The sequence below is a fragment of the Littorina saxatilis genome, linkage group LG12 (genome assembly GCF_037325665.1).
Source record: "Littorina saxatilis isolate snail1 linkage group LG12, US_GU_Lsax_2.0, whole genome shotgun sequence".
NCBI lineage: Eukaryota > Metazoa > Mollusca > Gastropoda > Littorinimorpha > Littorinidae > Littorina > Littorina saxatilis.
Window position 1 is genome coordinate 3,182,548 of NC_090256.1, and position 23,315 is coordinate 3,205,862.

The window sequence follows — 23,315 nt, forward strand, 5'->3', positions numbered from 1 at the left end:
TGGCTTAGCTTGATGTGAGTTGTGTTTGAGACATGTAGCTGGTCTGAGGTAAATAACGTCACAGCGTGTGAGATTTCCAACCGGGAAGGTTGTTCAGCGTGTGTCAGACTTGTTCGGGGAACAAGTACTCTTTCAAGAGACGGGTCTCTTAAGGTAAATGATTTACTATGTTGTATATTATTGACGTTGGAATACATAGCTGGAGCGTAAAGGTTAGTGTGTATAAAGTGCACCCAATCTTAGTGTGAAGCGTTGAGAGAATTCTTGATGTAATTGTTTCACGGTTTTTCATGGGGAATTTCTTGAACATAAGTGCTACGCATTTATGTTATGTTTAAGACGGTCATGCTTTGTATGGGGAGTGTTATTCATTGATTAAGTGTTAGTTTGGATATTGAATCTGTACGGAATGTGAACGTGGAATGAACGAGAATGTATGAGTGGTACATGAACGTTTGGAAGAAGAGATGGTTTTAGAGAATGTTGTATTAAGACTTGGTTAAATTCTTTAGGAGTTTCCATGAGGGATTTCCATGGCGTATAAGGGAGGGTCCTTACACGAGAGAAGCGCTAGACGACGGTGGAAGCAAGGGACCACCTCTGCGCAGATGACTAGACGAGTGGAGTCTTCATCGAGACCGGTCGTAGCTGACGACGGTTGTTTCCGCTACGGGCGGAAGGGTTTCTCGGGGAGAAACCTGGAAGGTGTGTGTGGGCATCGTCCGTGAGATGTGTGTTGGCGTCTTCAGTGAAAGGTGCGTGTTGGCATCTTCAGCGAAAGGTGTGTGTTAGCATCTCTGTGTGTTGGCATCCGATTTCATTAGTCTACGACGATTCAGCGGGACAAGTAAGTGAACTGGCGACATGCAGTGAGCCGTGAGACGAACTCGTGAGTGTCTGTTGGTACCTTCTTGTGTGCGTTAAACTCTATATTTGAGAAAGTATTGTTATAATAGGTATTTACATGCCTTGAGTGAAAGTTGGAGGATTGTGCGAACTGTGTGTCGAAAAGTTGTTTCGTATTGATGTAGGTAAAGTGAAGAAGTATAATGTTGTTTTTGGTTGAGGAAATAATGAGCCTGCATCCTCCCAAGTTCTGTTTTTGAAGTGTTTGGTGTGAAAGGGTAGAGACAGTGCAAAAGGGCAGAACACGCATAATAAATTCACATGCAAACCACTTCGTGACAGTGGTGACCCCGATTTAGCCCTAAATAGGTTTTTGTTTCTAAGGATAGATTTTTGTGCTAGTTAAAAAGCAGTTGTTTCCCTTTCATTGGAGAAAATTGAGAAATTGAGAAAGAAGTGCCTTAGTGTAGCTAATTATACATACTTTGATACTTTGCGTGTTGTAGTGTTTGTTTATGTGTATGTTATTGGACATCCCCTCTCCAGCTCTAGGGGTCTACGTAATTGTATAGTTTCTTACGTAGAGAGGGCCTTAGATTCTGTTTGCTTCCTTTTCTGTGTATTTATTATCTATCTTTCTATCTAAATTCTAGCTCCCTTTCCTATAAGTTTTTTAAAAAACTATTTTTCTTAGATTCTATCTTGGATTGATTGTTGTGTATGATTGGTGTCGTTGAGGTGCAGGCTTATTTTAAATAAAATAGTATAGGGTGTGCCATTTTTTGTGTGTATAAATTCTGAAATTTTTTGGTTTTTTTTGTTTGGACTCTGATATTTTTTTTAGTTGTGTAAGGTTTATTATTGTTATTGTTGTTCCTATTTGTAGTTGGATTAGTAATAGGGTGATTATCTCCCCTATACTACTGTTTGATATTTAGTTGTTGGTTTGGGGAAAGTTTTTTGTTTGTTTTTTTTTGTAAATTTATTGGGTTTTTTTGGTTAGTAGTAATTTGTAAACATTTGTACTTAGACAAAATTTTGGGTAAATTTTTTTTGTTGTTGTTGTTGTGTGAACATTTAAATTTTGTTTTGTTTGCTCTGGCGATTGATTTTCCTTAAAGGATCTGACGCTGGTTAGTGGTGTTTGGAATTGAATTTTTCATTTAAAGTGGGTTATTTGGGTTTGAGAAACTTTGACATTGTTTTTGTTGTTGTTGATTTTCTAAAGTTGTTAGTTTAAGTTTGACATTGAGTGACAAGTGTTTGAAGCTGCTATTGATTGTTTAATCTGATATTTTCCAAATTAATTTTTTTTGTGTGGACTCTATTAAGTTTATTGTTTATTTTTGAGACTGGTTGTGTAAATAGTTAAGTAGTAAACAATTTGAGGATTGTTTTTAAAAAGGCACAAGATTTCTTTTAGTTTAGTATTTTATGATACTCTTTTGTGTGTGTTTAGTATTGCGAGAAACTGGTGTATGATACAACTTTTTGATACTTAAAACAATTTTGTGAACTTGTGTTACTTGATCCATTGTATTACTTTGAGATTACTTTGATATTTTGACATTGTAAAGATGGCTGAGCATAGTGATACTGGTGGTAGCACATATGATCATTATTTGGCATTGGGAGAGAAGCATGGCTTAAAGGCAGAAGCTTTGTTTAAGTTTGCTCAGGATCATATGGATAGGGAAGAGAGAATTCAGGAAAGGGAGGCAAAGAAAGTAGCAGCTGAGGCTGAGACAAAAAGATTAGAAGTTGAGGCTGAGACAAAAAGATTAGAAGTTGAGGCTGAGGCAAAGAAAGCACAAGCTCAAGCTGAGGCTGAGACAAAAAGATTAGAAGTTGAGGCTGAGACAAAAAGATTAGAAGTTGAGGCTGAGTCAAAGAAAGCACAAGCTGAGGCTGAGACAAGAAGATTAGAAACTGAGGCTGAGACAAAAAGGTTAGAAATTGAGGCAAATAGGGATGCAAAGAGGTTAGAAGCAGATACTGAAGCGAGGAAAATGGATTTAGAGTTTAAGAAAGCAGAGGCGCAGCAAAGTACAGGTGGAAATGCGGGTGGGAGATCAGGTCCCAGCATTAGGCCCCAGTACCCAAAACTCCCCATGTTCAAGGAAGATAAAGATGACATTGACAGTTTCTTGTTCAGATTTGAAACGCATGCAAAGGCGAACAAATGGAATGATTCAGAGTGGGCTACATACTTATCAGCTTATCTGGAGGGTGGAGCGTTGTCATTGTTTCATTCATTGTTTTCAACGGGTACTTTGTCGTATGAAGACTTGAAGAAGGAGTTGTTGAAGAAGTTTCAGTGCACTCGAGAGGGATTTCGTGAGAAATTTCGCAGTACGAAGCCAGAGGTTGATGAAAGTTTTGGCACATACGTAACAAGGATGACGTATTTGTTCAACCGTTGGTTGAGGTTGTCGGATATAGAGACATCATATGAAGCGTTGTTTGATTTTGTGTTGTGTGAGCAGATCCTTAACAGTGTATGCACTGATTTGGCAGTCTTTTTGAAAGAACGTGATTGTAAAAATTCAAAAGACATGATTGCTAGCGCAGAAATGTACAAATCAGCCCATCCGAATAAATCTTTGGCCAGAAAGAGTCAAGTAAATCCTTTGGGGACGGGAAACGTAGCGTTCAATCAGAATCGTGGAACAGGACAGTCTTACAATCGTGGTCAAGGTGATAGTGGCAGAAGACAGGATGGTATGAGCAGAAATACCAGGTTTCAAGGCAGAGGAGATGATCGTAGGCCGGGTAGAAGAGGATGGCAGCAAGGAAGTACTAGAGATACAGGTACTGAACAGCAGAATCAGGACACATGTTACAGATGTGGGCAGTTTGGCCATTACGCTAGAGAGTGTATTCGGGTAGCATATTCAGCGAAGTCGGTAGCGGATTGTCAGGACGCTGGAGTGTTGGTTAGCTCGGCGGCATTCGGGTCGTTGCCATTAGCGGAAGGTCTCGTTAATGGGAAGCAAGTGTCAGTACTGAGAGACACAGGAGCTAATGTAGCTGGGGTAAGGAAGTCGTTGGTCTTACCAAGCCAGTACATAAAGGGAGAGGTCCAAAAAGTGAAGGGTTTCAGTGGACGGAGTGATTTGTATCCATTGGCGGAAGTGGTTGTCGATACCCCATATTTTCAGGGAAAGTTGAAATGTTGTGTGCTCACAGACCCAGTCGCTGACCTAGTGATAGGTAATCTTCGGGGTGTGGTACCCAGAGTAGATTTATTCCTTGGGAATACGCAGGGTGTTGGATTTTGTGCTGATGTAAGTCACAAGAAAATCACTGAAGAGGTGGTACTTGAGAAGGTCGTGTGTGGTACGAGTAGGGCAAAAGCCAAAAAGAAACTGGAGGATTTCCCGGTGCCATTGAAAAATGTGGTTACTCCTGATTTGTCGGTTAAAGAGGAGGATCTGGAAAGTTTGCTGAGAGAGGATGAGACATTGAAAGAGGTGTTGAGTGTGTCACGAGAGGATGAGAAGTATGCAGGTTGTGCAGAGAAAGTTGTTGATGTTGAGGAAGTAAGTAGTGGGTATCGCGAAGACATTCCACTGAGATCTGACTGGGGCAGTCATGATGTTTTCCCAAGTAAATGTGGAGAGGCAAATGTTGCAGTGTTACCTCTGACTGAGGAGAGGAAAACGTTGCCGTTACCTACATTGCCTAAGGGGAAGGAAGAGACAATGGGAGACATTGTTTTTGATCCTGGTTTGACAGATGGTCAAAAGGATGATATGGAACAGGTGTTTGGAAAGATGGTTGACATTTTCAAAACATGTGATGCGGTGGTGTCTTTAACGGCAAGAATTAGGATTCGAGGTTCATCCAATAGCATGAGACAGGAATACGTTGACAGACAGGTTGTCCAGGTCATTCGTAGATCAGAGCATACCACAGGTTTATGGGATGTGTGGAAAAAGAAGGTTGTTTTGATCAAAAGAAAACTCAAGAATTTTCTTTTTTCCCCGGGAAGGGGGATGTCACAAAGATGTGAGTAGCATATTTGTGAGGTAAACCACGTCGTGTTTTTAACCTCCCTAAATGTTGTACAGGCGAGGGTAGCTGACCGGACTGGCGTTATTCACGTGTTTCGGGTGTTGCACGCAAAACTGGCTTAGCTTGATGTGAGTTGTGTTTGAGACATGTAGCTGGTCTGAGGTAAATAACGTCACAGCGTGTGAGATTTCCAACCGGGAAGGTTGTTCAGCGTGTGTCAGACTTGTTCGGGGAACAAGTACTCTTTCAAGAGACGGGTCTCTTAAGGTAAATGATTTACTATGTTGTATATTATTGACGTTGGAATACATAGCTGGAGCGTAAAGGTTAGTGTGTATAAAGTGCACCCAATCTTAGTGTGAAGCGTTGAGAGAATTCTTGATGTAATTGTTTCACGGTTTTTCATGGGGAATTTCTTGAACATAAGTGCTACGCATTTATGTTATGTTTAAGACGGTCATGCTTTGTATGGGGAGTGTTATTCATTGATTAAGTGTTAGTTTGGATATTGAATCTGTACGGAATGTGAACGTGGAATGAACGAGAATGTATGAGTGGTACATGAACGTTTGGAAGAAGAGATGGTTTTAGAGAATGTTGTATTAAGACTTGGTTAAATTCTTTAGGAGTTTCCATGAGGGATTTCCATGGCGTATAAGGGAGGGTCCTTACACGAGAGAAGCGCTAGACGACGGTGGAAGCAAGGGACCACCTCTGCGCAGATGACTAGACGAGTGGAGTCTTCATCGAGACCGGTCGTAGCTGACGACGGTTGTTTCCGCTACGGGCGGAAGGGTTTCTCGGGGAGAAACCTGGAAGGTGTGTGTGGGCATCGTCCGTGAGATGTGTGTTGGCGTCTTCAGTGAAAGGTGCGTGTTGGCATCTTCAGCGAAAGGTGTGTGTTAGCATCTCTGTGTGTTGGCATCCGATTTCATTAGTCTACGACGATTCAGCGGGACAAGTAAGTGAACTGGCGACATGCAGTGAGCCGTGAGACGAACTCGTGAGTGTCTGTTGGTACCTTCTTGTGTGCGTTAAACTCTATATTTGAGAAAGTATTGTTATAATAGGTATTTACATGCCTTGAGTGAAAGTTGGAGGATTGTGCGAACTGTGTGTCGAAAAGTTGTTTCGTATTGATGTAGGTAAAGTGAAGAAGTATAATGTTGTTTTTGGTTGAGGAAATAATGAGCCTGCATCCTCCCAAGTTCTGTTTTTGAAGTGTTTGGTGTGAAAGGGTAGAGACAGTGCAAAAGGGCAGAACACGCATAATAAATTCACATGCAAACCACTTCGTGACAATAGTTAACTTTTAGAAGTTCTTCTGGTCCTTTTTATTTCGTTTCCTTTGTTTCTTTTCTTATTTTAGTGGTTTTGTCGAACAACGGCTATCTCGATCTGTATTAAAATAAAATCGTATTTTGGTCAAAAACACAAACCACTTATATAAATCCCTTTTGGGAGATTGACAGGAATCCGTACATACTTATCACCTGGCGCTAGATAGTCTAGCAAAGTGACGGCGGCGCAAAACAAAGGCTGGAATAATTCATTAAGAAGCCTAACAAAAACAGTGAGCGAAGACACACACACACACACACGCACACACCATCACACACACACACACACACACACACACATACACAAACCAAATACACACACACACACACACACACACACATACACACACACACACACACACATACACACAAATTATTTTGCAAATAGACAAAGTACAAAGTAAATTGGGAGAATTTGTAAATAATTGCTTCCAAAAAAAAAGAAACCATGTAATCATTTGGTTATTTTTCTTCCCGTGTCTTATAAACACTACGTTTCATGACAATAAAGTTTATTCGTATTCGTATTCACACACACACTCCTAACAGACAAATGAAATTAGAGCCCTGCGCACACACACAGCGCAACATCGGCGAAGTTCGAGTTTGTAGTCCAACACTGCCTCAAGAGAGTGTGTCAAATCGTTAGCTCCGTCCACTTACACAACTTTAGTTGTCTTCGATTTCGCATCAAGAGACCTCTCAGGGTGGCTAATGACGCCCCGAATGTTCCAGAAATGAGGATATAAGTGTTTTCAAGCTCTAGGTTTTATTCTCCTGGAGTCGTTCTGGTTTTCCTGCCGCGAGGCTTATAATGACTCTGCTGCACAATTGTGGGCGGCGTTTTCTGATACAGTGGTACCTAAACTTGAAAGACCCCACCAATGTAAGACTGACCCCCCCCCCTCCTACCCCACACCCATACGATCTGTGAGGTTTTCTGGAGGGTCTCTGTTCATATACCCATAGCCTGTAAAGTTAGCTAGATTTGATGTTAGAACCCCTCTTGTTTAAGACTTGTTTTTCTGGTCTTACAATGAGGGTTCCACCGTGTCAGGTGATGCTGTGTATGGGCTATTACCTTAACACTTTGCATTATTTTTAGCTGTATGGTTTCCGTTTTCGTAATCCTTCTCTTTTAAGTCCTTTTTTTCCTGCTGAGGCAAAAAGAAATATATATATATGTATGCCTTCGCACTTGTGGTCGGTGATCTGTTGATATGAATTAAGTGCTTCAGCGAGACTGTGCAAACTTCCAAATAAAGGTGAATATTATTTTCAGTTGCATGGTTTCCTTTTTGGGGTATACTTCACTATCTGCTCTCGTTTCATTCTCTCCTTGTAGTGTGTGTGTGTGTGTGTGTGTGTGTGTGTGTGTATGTGTGTGTGCGTGTGTGTGTGTGTGTGTGTGTGTGTGTGTGTGTGTACTACTACTGCGACTTCTACTACTACTGCTACTACTACTACTGCTACTGCTACTAGCTTACTACTAGGCTGCTGTTTCTGTTTTAACCTCAATTTGAATAGTCGCGCACCTACCGGCCTATGCTGAGTTTCGGAAAAAATAGATGAAGGGAGGGGGGTGGGGTGGGGGGGGGGGGGAGTGTGATGATAAAAGGGAGAAAAAAGAACCAAGATATTACTGCAGGAGCTCGAAGAACATTTTTGGTCGGAGTTGTGTGTATGACCTGTCGTTGTCATTGAAATCTGAGAATCACAGGATGGACGTGGGATTATCACGAACCCGTGGGCGCGTTTTGATTCTTTTTGGGGCTGTAGCCCGCATCTCGGCAACCTCTCTTACTTGGCATTGTCGGAAGACGAAGCTAATTACATTGACATAAAACAAAAGCCAGTCGCTAATTTGTCAGTCTCGCGCACACGATGCCTTGTTTTGTGTCCTTTCGCGCCATTTTTTAAATTCGTGTTATCGTGATCTGCACTTCAGTATTGTTTTCCTTTTGCTTTAGTTGCTAATGAAATTTAGGACACGCAGAAATGGGATCTCGGCAACTATCCTCACAGGAACAAAAACAAAGTGTTTGACTTAGCCTTAAAGGCACAGTAAGCCTCCCGTAAACCATCACAGATACTGTTAGGCTTTTACACACAGTACAAACACCCTTTCATTTAAACACTCTCCGCTTGAGAACATCATAGGTGCCCTCCGTAAAGAGAGAGCAATTTTCAAAGAATTTATTTTTGCATGGTTTATCTTACTCCTGAGCCATTGTGAACCCGTGTGATCCAGTTTCCCTTTTTCACAATGTTGTCGTCAGTTTGTAATTCGCTGTGAGCTTATCTGCAATAGCACGTTATTATGTACCTCTGACTATGCACGAAACAAACGGCTGTGGTTCACAAGAACTCTAGCGATGGCTTTTGACTGTTCAGAGGAACTGGCGATAGGCATAAACCGTCGTCTGCTACGAGAACCACGACCTTGCGTGACACTGCTTCCGGGCTTTTTTCAAACCTTCAAAACTTCGAATTGTACTGATCTTGTCTTGATGAAAAAAGAATTCTTATATGATTTAAGAATGTTTGTGTAACAAGCTGTCAATTTATTATTTAGATTTTAAAAGTTAGGTCTAGCGCCAAAACGCACCACGGTCCGATTGTGTGAGGAGACAATCCGCAAAATTAATTCTTTGAAAATTGCTCGCTCTTTACGTAGGGCACCTGGGATGTTCACGTTCGGTGAGCGTTCAAATGGAAGAGTGTTTGTACTGTGTGTAAAAGCCTGACAGTATCTGTGATTGTTTACGGGAGGCTTACTGTGCCTTTAATGTCGATGTCATTGTTTGTTTGACAGGGACATACTTGCACTGAAGTGCAAGCTTTAGATGTTCGGCACAGCGACAGCGTTTTCTTCCACTGTGTGTGTAAACTGACAGGTACTACTTCGATCTGTAGATGATTTAAGGACAGAGTGTAAAACAACGGCACAACCTTTAACCTTCACTCTTGCATTTCATCATCATCATCATCATCATCATCATCATCATCATCATCATCATCATCATCATCATCATCATCATCATCCTCATACTCTCTCTCTCTCTCTCTCTCTCTCTCTCTCTCGCTCTCGCTCTCACACACACACACACACACACATACACACACACACACACTCTCTCTCTCTCTCTCTCCCTCCCTCTCCCTCTCTCTCTCTCTCTCCTCTCCTCTCTCTCTCTCTCTCTCTCTCTCTCTCTCTCTCTCTCTCTCTCTCTCTTGTATCGGTCCCGGATAGACAGGTTGCATGGACGATAAAAAAAAACACCAACCTGTCTCTGTCTCTCTGTCTCTCCAGCTCTCTCTGTCTGTCTGTCTCTCATATCTGAACACTTCGCTCTCGCAAATTAAACCTGCGGGGTCGCTTTGCTCATAACTGACATAATTACAGCAGTGGGTACATAAACAATGCTCAACGTTCCCGGCTCCGCCATTGACAGAATTCCCGCAGGTAAATGAGCACATTAGCAAGCACGGAAGATCCGCCGTTGTATGAGTGTTCTGGCGTTGGCCTCCAGCTATACCCATTTTGATCGGTCCCATTCGACTCATACGCTGGTGTGGTTACAAATTGCTGGCCGTATTTGGTGGACATGCTTTGGGGGGGTTGGGGTTTTCCTGTTTTGCTTCTTCCTCTTGCTGTCCACGACTGTCATTTGAATCCCTTGACACTGCTGCTAGGTTTTAGCTGTCAGACACGAAATCCTTATGGGTAACTCCTTTATTCAGTGATTGTGAAGGCAATTGAAAGATCTGTTAATTGTCTGAAAGTAATTAGAAACAAAAAGATTTTGTGACATTTCCAACATCGGCAACAATACAAATCTGGCCGAGTTTTCCGAAATTGAGAGCTACAACAAAAATCCGTTATCTTTTTGAATTTGATGACTTGCTGTTTCGGGAACCCAATTCATGAAGGTGATAAGGCTTCCCAACCTTGAAAATCGAGGTTTGTTTTATTGTTTTGTTGGATATTTTTCGAGTCAGTCCAATTCCACGCAAAGAATAGCCTTCATCCTCTGAACTGCACTCTAATATCTGTCTTTGAATACTGCTTGTGACACGTATGATATGTATATGACATTTTCAACCCGCATGTGTCTGTCTGGATGTCTGTCTGCTTGCCTGCATATCCTCACCTCTGTGTGTGTGTGTGTGTGTGTGTGTGTGTGTGTGTGTGTACCCCCGTTTCCACAGGTTTGGTTGCCTAAATCACCATAAGGCAACCATCCACACGTGGATGGCAACCTAAACTGTGGATGACAACCTAATTGTGTGGATGGTCGCTTCATTTAACACCGTTAAATTGACTTTTTTGACGGAAAGAATGTCATAACAATGTTCAAAATGACATTCTTTCCGTCCTCTATAGGCGACGAAATAGGTCAAATTTTCTGCATTTTTTAGTGCAAAATTCTTCGATGCCGGAGCGAGTACTGCACCCAGTGCTGTTGTAGTGCAAGTGCACTAGAAAGGCACTACACCCAGTGCTGCCTCTTAGGTAACCATCCACACTTTAGGTATGTGTGTATGTGTGTGTGTGTGTGTGTGACTGTCTTTGTGTCTGCACGAATGACGCTACAATTTTAGCAAAAAGTTTTTAAACTAGCGCCCCTTGAGATTCAGTCTTTGGATCTTAATCATACTATACTGCTCGTAGATTCATTTTTATGGAAAGAAACTAAACCTGTAAGATACCAGAAAGGCTACTCTGTTCAAAGAAATACATATTCCTCGCGTGCAGCCTGTGGAACCATCTACCACTTTGTTTATTCAGAAGACATTAACCCAGAAGGATAAGATTTAACTTTTCAAAAATAGGAACTTTGAATCTTAAACATACTGCCCACAGATTTATCTTGATAGAATGGAACTAAACCTCGGAGAGAAAAAAAGAACCACGAGGCGGCTTTAAAGAAAGACACATTCCTCGCATGTTACCTTTGGGAGTATTTAGCATTTTGTCCATCAAAAAGACATTACGTCTCTTTCTATCTTCTTCTTTTAAAGATCACGGTCTCACGCGATCGCCGGACTTCAGTGCCCGTGTCCTTGAAAGCAAAATGAATGGAATACCTTTTTTCTGTTGATAAGCAGGACACGTTGTGGCTATTCCGATCACCAGCCCGCGGCCGTGAAATCCCCTAAAGGATGCCATTTCCTGTGGAAATGTACAACTCAGCAGGGAACCAATCGCCTGCCAGCAAGCCATTTGGTCAGTACGTGTGCAGACTCAGGGGAGGCTAATGGCGAGACCGTGACTGCACGAGATTTGAATTGTTTCATCTCCACATTTCTTGTCACGCTAAAAGTGCGTTGGGTCGCGCAATGTCATAGAAGGGTAATAGTAAATCTGGAAAAAGATGGCGTTTATACACGTCTATCTCGCAAATGCTTGGCAGTTTCATTTTGCTCCGTGTCTTGTCTACTCAGTTGAGGGATTTCCAATCCAAAGAATGAAAAAGAATAATAAGTACGTGATATGACAGCAATATTTTATTATATAGCCTAAATCGTGTGAAGACTAGAAAGACTTGTATCTCAACGTTGCCATTAACTTTCAAGAGTAAATGCATGTGAAGATGACATTTCAAAACATCCTTTATAACAGCTCAGTCTTTGTCCCGTTTGTTTTGTTTTACTGTCGGATTTTCTGAAATAAGTGTTTGGCTCACGTAAGTGAAGTCTATGAATTAATTAACTCTGTCGGGTTGTGTGTGTGTGTGTGTGTGTGTGTGTGTGTGTGTGTGTGTGTGTGTGTGTGTGTGTGTGTGTGTGTGTGTGTGCTATTGTTTGTGTTGTTACAAACTTTGACCTTTGAAAATATTTCAGAAAACAAATAATTTAGATGGACTCTTTTTGCTATACTTTCTATATAAAGGGCAAGACCTTTCCTGCTCAGCATGTTCTTCAGCCGTCGATTTTTGAATCTGTTCCATAATTGATCTCACGTAAGGGAGGTAGATCTTCAAGCCCCACTCTGCCTCACGAGAGGTTTACAGAACGATGATATCTTTCACTAAAACAGCAATACTAACCTTATGGGGCACACTCACAATAGCATTCAACAACATTGAATGACACGTACAGATCACTTGAATTGCTATTTAGCACGCGTACGGAAACCACACACCAGTTCTCGTGGTTTATTCGACCCCCGAGCCATCGGGGCCCCGTGTGACCCACTTTTTCATACTTGATCAAATAAGTCGTTTGCGCTTTCAATCCTACCTTATATCTGTAAAAGCATGTTATTGTGCACCTCTGAATCTAAAATACAATTCCAACACAACGTTATAACAAGGGGCTCATAGCGCCCTAGAACAAATACCCGATAGTGACACAAAACAGAGTGGCGGCATCTTTAAAAAAAACTGTACGCTGTTCCAAGGGTTTATACAGCATGCACACTTAGCTTTGGTGCAATCAACGAACAAGCAGGAACAGTTACACGTGCTGAGACCTAGATGGCTTAGAGACTGGCATCGGCCAATATAAGACTGCATGGACTTATGGTAATCTTGAACATTAGTGTGTTAAATTCATAGCTTAGAATTCAGAGGCAAGTAAGCCTCCAAATTTGCAGAACCTGCGCTTGTAAGTAAATCAAGTCATTTTAGATCCCTCTGAAGTCACGGAATGAACTGTACCTTTGTGTACGATTGCATTTCGTTTACATGCGTCAAAGACGCAATTATCCGTGAATTGCGACAGGGGACGCAACTCTGTCGTGTAAATGATGTCCCTTGGTTGAAAACGTAAGCTTTTTGGTGTCATTTTCGTCGATCAAACAACCAAATAATTAATTATGCTTAAGTTTGGAGCTCAATTAATTTCACGACAAATGTTCTTTGGCTTGTTTACATGGACTTGTATCAAAAATAAGTAAAGAATGTCACTGAATTCTGAGCTGTGAATATAACACACTAAAGTTCAAGATTACCCTTATATCGATTGCCATCAACAACAAGGGCTTGCCACGACAGGGCATCAGCCTTGGTCCGTCGCGATATAACCTTCGTGGTTGAAAACGACGTTAAACACCAAATAAAGAAAGCATCATCCTTGGTCAATGCATAATGCATCTCGTGATCAATGATCCAAGCGAAACAGTGACAGCCACATACGTATTTGGACACCGCGTTCGTCATATTTTTGGCACTACATGTCTGTATTCACCCATATCTCATGGACCATTGATTACAACTCGATAGACGGTACCAAGTGCGTGAGGCATGGAACAGTTCTACGCAAGCTTCAGTTGACAGGTTTTGCATCAATTTTGCATCATTTCCCCGACGTAAGCTCTTAAGTTATTGCAAACAGATCTGAAGAGATTGTTAAGGAGAAAAAGGGTGGATGGCTTCTCAAAGCTTGGAGACAAAATGTCAAATAGACACGCAAGACTATTTGAAAACTGTTTCAGTACCATGTTCGTTTCCGAACCTAGAAAATATGGAGAATTGAGATCTACCGCGATTTACGGTTGGTATATCATTGGTTGCTGGATTGAAACGCTCTTACGTGAGCCTGGATGGCCTGGCCTTTTTCTTCTTGTTTTCCGGCGGAAACGGATGTTTGTGGTCAGCAGGCGATTGTTCCTTCCTGTTTTGATACACTGGTATTTTCGACACCGCAAACATATGTATATATTTTTCAAAATGTATTTGTGTCTTATTTTAATTCCTCGAAGCTGACATGGGCTTGTTGAACATGTACCAAAAGTAAGACCTCCATCAAAAGATAGAACACAGCATGTTCGCCTTGCTGCCAAATGTATATCAATGAACTAATCATACATTTAAGCTTCTCACGTGAAACCTTGTTCATTTTGCCTTCAAAGTGTGTATAATTCAGAATGATTAGTTGTTGTGTGTTGATCTAGCAGACGTTAGAACAAGGTAGGGTTCTAAATCAAAAATCAGAAAATCACCACAGCGCTCTCCCTTTTTGAGTCACTTGAGAAAAAGTGACTCTATGTAATCGGTCAGTGTTAGTCTGTCCGGCCGGCCGTCCGGCCGGCCGTCCGTAGACACCACCTTAACGTTGGACTTTTCTCGGAAACTATCAAAGCGATCCGGCTCATATTTTGTTTAGTCGTGACCTCCAATGACCTCTACACTTTAACGATGGTTTCGTTGACCTTTGACCTTTTTCAAGGTCACAGGTCAGCGTCAAAGGAAAAATTAGACATTTTATATCTTTGACAAAGTTCATCGGATGTGATTGAAACTTTGTAGGATTATTCTTTACATCAAAGTATTTACATCTGTAGCCTTTTACGAACGTTATCAGAAAAACAAGGGAGATAACTAGCCTTTTCTGTTCGGCAACACACAACTTAACGTTGGGCTTTTCTCGGAAACTATAAAAGTGACCGGGCTCAAATTTTATGTGAACGTGACTCCCAGTGACCTCTACACTTTGACGTCTGCTTTGGTGACCTTTGACCTTTTTCAAGGTCACAGGTATGTCTTGAAGGAAAAAAATTGAAATATCATATCTCTGAAACTATTCATCGGATTTGATTCAAACTTTATAGGATTATTCTTTACATCAAATTATTTACATCTGTATTGTGTTGTGAATAGCAATTTCTTCCTGTCCATCTGATGCCTCATATAATATTCAGAACTGCGAAAGTGACTCGATCGAGCGTTTGCTCTTCTTGTTTAGTCTCTAATTTCACACAAATAACATAGAAAACTCCCAAAACGCCATAAGATCATCAACAACATTCCCTCAAATCCATGAGACTATGAATTTCATCAAAGAAACGTAAGAATTTGAGTGTGGTTTCTCCAGTTTTTTGGTGCGTTGCAGTTCACCACAATGAAGTGCACCATTGAACTATCTGTATCAGTGCATGAAATTTAAAGTTACGAGACAAAGTGAAGAAACTTGTGCATATTCCAACGGCAGTTTACTCAATTTTCTCATCAAGCAACGTTGATTGACATTTCTTGACGCGATCCTGATGAACTATCTCCTCAAAACAGCAAAACATTTGCATTTCTTTGCACCCTACAAATTATTATTCATTACACCTATTTACACAGATTAAGAGAGTTACCTCGTTTCTCTTTACTCACAAAAATGAATATCACGATACAATTAAAACAAGTACATCATTTATACTGTCAAAAGTTGGAGTCACTTTTTCGGCCAAAATGCTCGATTCGTCCTCGTCTGACGACCCGCATATCAAACTTATTGGATATGAAAAAAAATTGGTTTTGGTTTCCCCATCGTTGTCATTTTCCACAAGTAAATGTGGACATTTCTATGGAACGCCAAATAGGCCATGTCCCCGCGGAATTCCGGCCCATTCGAGCTTTACTCGTCGTTGATTGGTCGGCCGGAATTGCGCGAGGAATTATGCCCGGACTTTCGAGCTATACTCGTCTTTGATTGGTTAATATGTCCTCGCGCAATTCCGCTTTTCTGCTCAGGCGACGGAGGTTCATAGATCGACAAATCGCAAAATGCACGTGCAAACCGTGATGCCGTTGCCGTGCAAAGGTGACTATAATTCACGTGCAATTATCAGTCAAATGTCGTCCGTGAACTGTGTTCAAATCAATATTCTTTTGTTTGATATCACATCTGTGACACTAAATTAAAAAGTGTGTACTATATTTTGTCGTTGAGTGTACCTGATATCCGTCTCGCTCGATGTTTCCATTTGTTCGGTTGTTTCTATAGACAAAGTCTTCAAAACTAGCCACTGTGTCTGCAAAGTACCTACAGGGATATATATATATATACAAGGTACTGTCCTTAACAATATAAAACAGGAAGTCCCACTATGTTATCTGTCGTTAGTTAGATGAAAACAAAAACAAAGTCAGAGTCCAGAATTGTGTGGGGGGAGGGGGGTTCCGGTATTGTTGGCCGACATTTCTATATTTCTATATCTAAAATAGAAAAGCCAGAGAGAATTAAATCGGTCATCCCTAATTCTTCACGCCGCGTTGCACGTGTTTTGCCCGTACAATACGAAAGCATCGTGGGTGAAATTCCAGGTCTCTCGCACAAAACGCATGCTGCTGTGGGTGTGAAAATATTTTCTCTTGTGTCCACGGGCCATAGGATATAAAACTGATTACAGGGGGTCAACGGCATCCAACCCACACAGGCCATCCCATCCTGTCCCATGCCCACCATGGTCCCACACGATTGGGCTAAAGGCTCATGTGTTTTTGAAGTAACAAAGCACAACACACACACACACACACACACACACACGAACACGCACACAGACACGCGCGCACACCGCACACACACAGGCACACACAAACACGCACATCGTCACGCGCGTACTTACGCGCGCACAAGCACACACACACACATACACACACATATACCCACACCCATGCACTCTCTCTCTCTCTCTCTCTCTCTCTCTCTCTCTCTCTCTCTCTCTCTCTCTCTCTCTCTCTCTCTCTCTCTCTCTCCTGGAGAATATCACTTGGGACACCGAAACTAACTACAGACGAAACCAGCATCCTACTCCCATGAGCCACGCCCATCGTAGGCCGAAGTTCTTTGCTTTTTCCAGTCATCTCTTTCGTCCAGAATTTCCGCTTTTAGTTTCCTCTGCCTGAGTACTGCTCCTAGAGGGGCAAGTGATCCGAAATAGGCTCATTGTGTCAAATAATAGACGGTGTTTCTTTGACGGGAATGGCAACGGACAGGAAGATGCGTAAAATGACTCGTTAGGATTGGACGCTTTGGGTAGGATACTTCCTATAGTTTTAATTTTAGCCTCTAGCAGGCGGGGACGGATGGGGAGGGGGGAAGGGATGGAATGGAAGGGCCCTTAGTTGCAAACGCGTTCGTCTTTAACGAGATCCGGTCGTTGTGTGGGATTGTCCCCCCCCCCCCCCCCCCCCCCATAGATCGATTGTGTGTTCCTTTCCCGGGTAGATGATGTAAAAGAGTTGTAAAACAAGGGACAATTTGCATTGTCAACTACAACAAGTCGCGTAAGGCGAAATTACTACATTTAGTCAAGCTATGGAACTCACAGAATGAAACTGAACGCACTGCATTTTTTCACAATGACCGTAGTCCGCCGCTCGTGCAAAACGCAGTGAAACTGACGAGCCTGTTTAGCGCGGCAGTGGTTTCGCTGTGCTGCATATAGTACGCTTTTCTGTACCTCTCTTTGTTTTAACTTTCTGAGCGTGTTTTTAATCCAAACATATCATATATATATGTTTTTGGAATCAGGAACCGACAAGAAATAAGATGAAATTGTTTTTAAATCGATTTCGGAAATTTTATTTTGATCATAATTTTTATATTTTTAATTTTCAGAGCTTGTTTTTAATCCGAATATAACATATTTATATATTTTTGAAATCAAGAAATGATGAATAATACGATGAACGTAAATTTGGATCATTTTATTAAAAACAAATTAATTACAATTTTTAAATTTTTAATGACCAAAGTCATTTATTCATTTTTTAAGCCACCAAACTGAAATGCAATACCGAAGTCCGGCCTTCGTCGAAAATTGCTTGGCTAAAATGTCAATCAATTTTATTGAAAAATAAGGGTGTGACAGTGCCGCCTCAACTTTTACAAAAAGCCGGATATGACGTCATCAAAGACATTTATCAAACAAATGAAAAAAAGTCTGGGGATATCATTCCCAGGAACTCTCATGTAAAATGTCATAAAGATCGGTCCAGTAGTTTACTCTGAATCGCTCTACACACACACACACAGACAGACAGACACACACACACACACAGACACACATACACCACGACCCTCGTCTCGATTCCCCCTCTATGTTAAAACATTTAGTCAAGTTTTGACTAAATGTAAAAAGCCTGTCACTTTTTTCGGTGTGGATGTTCGCAAGCATTGTGTGTTCCCTTGTGCTGTTGTCCTGACCAGTTGTGTGTCTACTTGTTGTCCTGACCAGTTGTGTGTCTACTTGTTGTCCTGACCAGTTGTGTGTCTACTTGTTGTCCTGACCAGTTGTGTGTCTACTTGTTGTCCTGACCAGTTGTGTGTCTACTTGTTGTCCTGACCAGTTGTGTGTCTACTTGTTGTCCTGACCAGTTGTGTGTCTACTTGTTGTCCTGACCAGTTGTGTGTCTACTTGTTGTCCTGACCAGTTGTGTGTCTACTTGTTGTACTGACCAGTTGTGTGTCTACTTGTTGTCCTGACCAGTTGTGTGTCTACTTGTTGTCCTGACCAGTTGTGTGTCTACTTGTTGTACTGACCAGTTGTGTGTCTACTTGTTGTCCTGACCAGTTGTGTGTCTACTTGTTGTACTGACCAGTTGTGTGTCTACTTGTTGTACTGACCAGTTGTGTGTCTACTTGTTGTCCTGACCAGTTGTGTGTCTACTTGTTGTTCTGACCAGTTGTGTGTCTACTTGTTGTACTGACCAGTTGTGTGTCTACTTGTTGTACTGACCAGTTGTGTGTCTACATGTTGTCCTGACCAGTTGTGTGTCTACTTGTTGTCCTGACCAGTTGTGTGTCTACTTGTTGTCCTGACCAGTTGTGTGTCTACATGTTGTCCTGACTAGTTGTGTGTCTACATGTTGTCCTGACTAGTTGTGTGTCTACTTGTTGTCCTGACCAGTTGTGTGTCTACTTGTTGTCCTGACCAGTTGTGTGTCTACTTGTTGTCCTGACCAGTTGTGTGTCTACTTGTTGTCCTGACTAGTTGTGTGTCTACTTGTTGTCCTGACCAGTTGTGTGTCTACTTGTTGTACTGACCAGTTGTGTGTCTACTTGTTGTCTCCTGACCAGTTGTGTGTCTACTTGTTGTACTGACCAGTTGTGTGTCTACTTGTTGTACTGACCAGTTGTGTGTCTACTTGTTGTACTGACCAGTTGTGTGTCTACTTGTTGTACTGACCAGTTGTGTGTCTACTTGTTGTCCTGACTAGTTGTGTGTCTACTTGTTGTCCTGACCAGTTGTGTGTCTACTTGTTGTACTGACCAGTTGTGTGTCTACTTGTTGTACTGACCAGTTGTGTGTCTACTTGTTGTACTGACCAGTTGTGTGTCTACTTGTTGTCCTGACTAGTTGTGTGTCTACTTGTTGTCCTGACCAGTTGTGTGTCTACTTGTTGTACTGACCAGTTGTGTGTCTACTTGTTGTACTGACCAGTTGTGTGTCTACTTGTTGTCCTGACCAGTTGTGTGTCTACTTGTTGTACTGACCAGTTGTGTGTCTACTTGTTGTCCTGACCAGTTGTGTGTCTACTTGTTGTACTGACCAGTTGTGTGTCTACATGTTGTCCTGACTAGTTGTGTGTCTACATGTTGTTCTGACCAGTTGTGTGTCTACTTGTTGTCTCCTGACCAGTTGTGTGTCTACATGTTGTACTGACCAGTTGTGTGTCTACTTGTTGTACTGACCAGTTGTGTGTCTACTTGTTGTCCTGACCAGTTGTGTGTCTACTTGTTGTACTGACCAGTTGTGTGTCTACTTGTTGTCTCCTGACCAGGTGTGTGTCTACTTGTTGTCTCCTGACCAGTTGTGTGTCTACTTGTTGTCCTGACCAGTTGTGTGTCTACTTGTTGTACTGACCAGTTGTGTGTCTACTTGTTGTCCTGACCAGTTGTGTGTCTACTTGTTGTCACTGACCAGTTGTGTGTCTACTTGTTGTCACTGACCAGTTGTGTGTCTACTTGTTGTCTACTGACCAGTTGTGTGTCTACTTGTTGTCCTGACCATTTGTGTGTCTACTTGTTGTCCTGACCAGTTGTGTGTCTACTTGTTGTCCTGACCAGTTGTGTGTCTACTTGTTGTACTGACCAGTTGTGTGTCTACTTGTTGTCCTGACCAGTCGTGTGTCTACTTGTTGTACTGACCAGTTGTGTGTCTACATGTTGTACTGACCAGTTGTGTGTCTACATGTTGTCCTGACCAGTTGTGTGTCTACTTGTTGTACTGACCAGTTGTGTGTCTACTTGTTGTACTGACCAGTTGTGTGTCTACTTGTTGTCCTGACCAGTTGTGTGTCTACTTGTTGTCCTGACCAGTTGTGTGTCTACTTGTTGTCCTGACCAGTTGTGTGTCTACTTGTTGTCCTGACCAGTTGTGTGTCTACTTGTTGTACTGACCAGTTGTGTGTCTACATGTTGTCCTGACCAGTTGTGTGTCTACTTGTTGTCCTGACCAGTTGTGTGTCTACTTGTTGTACTGACCAGTTGTGTGTCTACATGTTGTCCTGACCAGTTGTGTGTCTACATGTTGTCCTGACCAGTTGTGTGTCTACTTGTTGTACTGACCAGTTGTGTGTCTACTTGTTGTCCTGACCAGTTGTGTGTCTACTTGTTGTACTGACCAGTTGTGTGTCTACATGTTGTCCTGACCAGTTGTGTGTCTACATGTTGTCTCCTGACCAGTTGTGTGTCTACTTGTTGTACTGACCAGTTGTGTGTCTACTTGTTGTCCTGACCAGTTGTGTGTCTACTTGTTGTACTGACCAGTTGTGTGTCTACTTGTTGTCTCCTGACCAGTTGTGTGTCTACATGTTGTCTCCTGACCAGTTGTGTGTCTACTTGTTGTACTGACCAGTTGTGTGTCTACTTGTTGTCCTGACCAGTTGTGTGTCTACTTGTTGTACTGACCAGTTGTGTGTCTACTTGTTGTACTGACCAGTTGTGTGTCTACTTGTTGTACTGACCAGTTGTGTGTCTACTTGTTGTACTGACCAGTTGTGTGTCTACTTGTTGTCCTGACCAGTTGTGTGTCTACTTGTTGTACTGACCAGTTGTGTGTCTACTTGTTGTCCTGACCAGTTGTGTGTCTACTTGTTGTACTGACCAGTTGTGTGTCTACATGTTGTACTGACCAGTTGTGTGTCTACATGTTGTACTGACCAGTTGTGTGTCTACTTGTTGTACTGACCAGTTGTGTGTCTACTTGTTGTACTGACCAGTTGTGTGTCTACTTGTTGTCTCCTGACCAGTTGTGTGTCTACTTGTTGTACTGACCAGTTGTGTGTCTACTTGTTGTACTGACCAGTTGTGTGTCTACTTGTTGTACTGACCAGTTGTGTGTCTACTTGTTGTCCTGACCAGTTGTGTGTCTACTTGTTGTACTGACCAGTTGTGTGTCTACATGTTGTACTGACCAGTTGTGTGTCTACATGTTGTACTGACCAGTTGTGTGTCTACTTGTTGTACTGACCAGTTGTGTGTCTACTTGTTGTACTGACCAGTTGTGTGTCTACTTGTTGTACTGACCAGTTGTGTGTCTACTTGTTGTCCTGACCAGTTGTGTGTCTACTTGTTGTCTCCTGACCAGTTGTGTGTCTACTTGTTGTACTGACCAGTTGTGTGTCTACTTGTTGTACTGACCAGTTGTGTGTCTACATGTTGTACTGACCAGTTGTGTGTCTACTTGTTGTCCTGACCAGTTGTGTGTCTACTTGTTGTCTCCTGACCAGTTGTGTGTCTACTTGTTGTACTGACCAGTTGTGTGTCTACTTGTTGTCCTGACCAGTTGTGTGTCTACTTGTTGTCTCCTGACCAGTTGTGTGTCTACTTGTGGTACTGACCAGTTGTGTGTCTACTTGTTGTACTGACCAGTTGTGTGTCTACATGTTGTACTGACCAGTTGTGTGTCTACATGTTGTACTGACCAGTTGTGTGTCTACTTGTTGTCCTGACCAGTTGTGTGTCTACTTGTTGTCCTGACTAGTTGTGTGTCTACATGTTGTCCTGACCAGTTGTGTGTCTACTTGTTGTCCTGACCAGTTGTGTGTCTACTTGTTGTCCTGACCAGTTGTGTGTCTACTTGTTGTCTCCTGACCAGTTGTGTGTCTACTTGTTGTACTGACCAGTTGTGTGTCTACTTGTTGTCTCCTGACCAGTTGTGTGTCTACTTGTTGTACTGACCAGTTGTGTGTCTACTTGTTGTCTCCTGACCAGTTGTGTGTCTACTTGTTGTACTGACCAGTTGTGTGTCTACTTGTTGTACTGACCAGTTGTGTGTCTACTTGTTGTACTGACCAGTTGTGTGTCTACTTGTTGTACTGACCAGTTGTGTGTCTACTTGTTGTCCTGACCAGTTGTGTGTCTACTTGTTGTCTCCTGACCAGTTGTGTGTCTACTTGTTGTCCTGACCAGTTGTGTGTCTACATGTTGTCCTGACCATTTGTGTGTCTACTTGTTGTCCTGACCAGTTGTGTGTCTACTTGTTGTTCTGACCAGTTGTGTGTCTACTTGTTGTACTGACCAGTTGTGTGTCTACTTGTTGTACTGACCAGTTGTGTGTCTACTTGTTGTCCTGACTAGTTGTACGTCTACTTGTTGTACTGACCAGTTGTGTGTCTACTTGTTGTCCTGACTAGTTGTGTGTCTACTTGTTGTCCTGACCAGTTGTGTGTCTACTTGTTGTACTGACCAGTTGTGTGTCTACTTGTTGTACTGACCAGTTGTGTGTCTACTTGTTGTACTGACCAGTTGTGTGTCTACTTGTTGTACTGACCAGTTGTGTGTCTACTTGTTGTCCTGACCAGTTGTGTGTCTACATGTTGTCCTGACCAGTTGTGTGTCTACTTGTTGTACTGACCAGTTGTGTGTCTACTTGTTGTCCTGACCAGTTGTGTGTCTACTTGTTGTACTGACCAGTTGTGTGTCTACATGTTGTCCTGACCAGTTGTGTGTCTACTTGTTGTCCTGACCAGTTGTGTGTCTACTTGTTGTACTGACCAGTTGTGTGTCTACTTGTTGTTCTGACCAGTTGTGTGTCTACTTGTTGTTCTGACCAGTTGTGTGTCTACTTGTTGTTCTGACCAGTTGTGTGTCTACTTGTTGTACTGACCAGTTGTGTGTCTACTTGTTGTCCTGACTAGTTGTGTGTCTACTTGTTGTACTGACCAGTTGTGTGTCTACATGTTGTCCTGACCAGTTGTGTGTCTACTTGTTGTTCTGACTAGTTGTGTGTCTACTTGTTGTCCTGACCAGTTGTGTGTCTACATGTTGTACTGACCAGTTGTGTGTCTACTTGTTGTACTGACCAGTTGTGTGTCTACTTGTTGTCCTGACCAGTTGTGTGTCTACTTGTTGTACTGACCAGTTGTGTGTCTACTTGTTGTCCTGACC